The sequence below is a fragment of the Montipora capricornis genome, chromosome 7, assembly GCF_036669925.1.
Source record: "Montipora capricornis isolate CH-2021 chromosome 7, ASM3666992v2, whole genome shotgun sequence".
NCBI lineage: Eukaryota > Metazoa > Cnidaria > Anthozoa > Scleractinia > Acroporidae > Montipora > Montipora capricornis.
The window spans coordinates 49,394,338-49,396,837 of NC_090889.1; the positions used below are offsets into that span (position 1 = coordinate 49,394,338).

Here is a 2,500-nt window from a genome sequence, read left to right on the forward strand (position 1 = left end):
CAAACATTCCTTATTCATGTCAGAAGTCATGTCAATTTTGCCTTCTGCTTCCAAATCTTGAAAAAAATTTCTCCACCATGATGATCGGTTCTTGGAATAGAATGATCACCAACCCTCAATCCGTTGATTACGTAGTGAAGAGACATAGCGATTGGCATCAGGGTTTTGTCGAAAATAGCTCTGGATAGATGCCAGTAAACCATTTTCAGTTCCCAAGTCGGTTACAACTTTAACAGGGCAATCTCCTAGGTCCTTGACTGCCTCTACATAATACATTGCTGGGTACTCGTGTAGATTATTTGAACGTGCCACTTCCAACCACATAATATGTCTACTAAAACCATCAATTGGAAATCCCCAGGGCTTGAGCTTGTCATATCCATCTACATGCCAGGCATAGTTGGGACCTGGATTATGGTACTGCCTCCTTTTTAAACAACGTGACTCTAATGAATCAAGCTCTCTAATGATTTCTTATACCACTATTCTTGGGACTCTGAATCCCTCTAATTCCAGTGTATGCCACACCGTCCGATACCCTCCCATTGACCCAGGTCCATCAATAATATCTTTAATACGTTTTCTAACTTCCTTAAGTACTTCTTCTGATGGTTGCTTCTGTCTAGAGACTCCATACTGTCTTAGCCGTCTCAGTAACGTACTGTAACTAATGTGATGGTTGTGATACTTGGCAAGAAAAAGAAGAATTTTATTGTACTCAAACCCACGGTTGAAATAATAAGTTATCATTGCTTCTTCATCAAAGTTGCAGTCTGATTCGGAATCTGAATCATCGCTATTATTATCTCTCAGGCCTGTTGAAAAATACAGAATTACTTTGAAAAGACTGTGTAGCTGTTACTACATGGCTTTGCACTTGACTAACATTTTAAAAAGACAATACTTAGATTGAAACAATCTTAGGTCACAAATTTGCAGAACCTTACCCTTTAACGATACTAATGAAAACAACTTTTAGTTCAAGTTATTTGAAAGTTGAAACAATGAAGGTTTCAAGAGTTCGGGATTCCACTTTATTAATCCGCAGGTAGTACGTGTATTTAATCAAGAAAACAACTACATTCCAACACAAGATCTTGAATACTTTTCCACAGTATTCCCCAGCGTTGAAGGTTAAATATTAATAAACGCAAAAAGCATCATGACTCGAATTAAGTAGCTGCCAAAAAGTAATGAAGAGACTACAAAAATATTACAAAAAAGTGTAGCTTAAACCGTCTTGAGTAAAAACGTTGAAAAAATACCCATTCTCCAATTATGGACACAGCTTGTGTTTTAAAGGTACAACATGTCAAATAGTACTTTTAAAAACCATGACAGTTAAATATTTATTCATAAATTTATTTCATTATTTTAACTATGTTACCTTGACCACATCTGATACAAAAGTTTGCTCTTAGAGCAGCTTCAGCCCCACAATTTGAGCAAAACATTTGAGAACTCGACGCAGCCATGTTGGATTTAACCCCAAGAACCTTTGGGCGCACAATTAGTGTCCAGGACCCACGGATACAACACCTTTCCCTGGTTTTTGGTTTTGCCGTGAGTTTTTGATTTTGCCGTGAGGTTTTTGCTTTTGCCGTGAGTTTTTGGTTTGGGTGTGAGTTTTTTGTTTTGTCGTGAGCTTTATGGTTTCGCTGTGAGCATTTTGGTTTTGCCGTGTGGAATTTGATATTGCCGTGACAGTTTTAGTTTTGCTGTGATGTACTTGTTATTGCCATGACAGTTGTGGGCCACTGTACATGAATGTCAAATTGTGGGGAAAAAAAGTCCTTGAAAAAATGTGATTTGTTCTTGAAAAGTCCTTGAAAATAAAGGTCTCAGGTCTGTATGAACCATGTCTTCAAAAGACGAACTGATCTCAAGTAATTTATTTCCTGTGATGTGAAATTCAACAGAAAAAAACGGTTAATACTTAGGCCTGTGAACTAGAGATAAAGTGGGTAATCGTTCTGAGAGAGATTTATGATACTCACCCATAGGCCATTTGATATATTTATGGCAAAGGTCCACAACTGCCATAACAACTCTTCGGAACACCCTGTTGTAGCTGCTCCTGGTAATATCAAAACGATCAGCTATGGCCCTTGCTGGTTCTTGGTTGGCCATGCCCCACAACAAAGTTAAAATTTGCTTCTCCGGTGGAATCACTGGTCTTCCAGAATGGTTACCCAATGGAATACGCCCTCTTTGGATGATTTATCTGGAGAGGATTTCAAATGTTTCTTTAGTCATTCAAAAATGCTGTTTGAACTCATCCACTAAATATTGGGGAATGGTCTTCTCAAAATAACCCATTATACAAGTTGAATTTCTGCACATGAAACAACTTGCCGCACTAAACACAACAATATCATTATCATCTTTTACAAGATCAGAAAAATCATCTTTACACTCCAACATAAGAAACAGTGATCCGAGATCCGCCATTTTAAAAAAGAGCACAAAACTCTTTTTTTGAAAACTCACAAATGACCAG

General features: G+C 37.7%; 1 pseudogene; it reads right to left on the reverse strand.

Moving 5' to 3' along the window:
* The window catches only part of LOC138056226 (uncharacterized), a 2,481-nt pseudogene extending 351 nt beyond the window's left edge, over window positions 1-2,130 (reverse strand).
* Window positions 2,131-2,500: the final 370 nt, after the last annotated feature.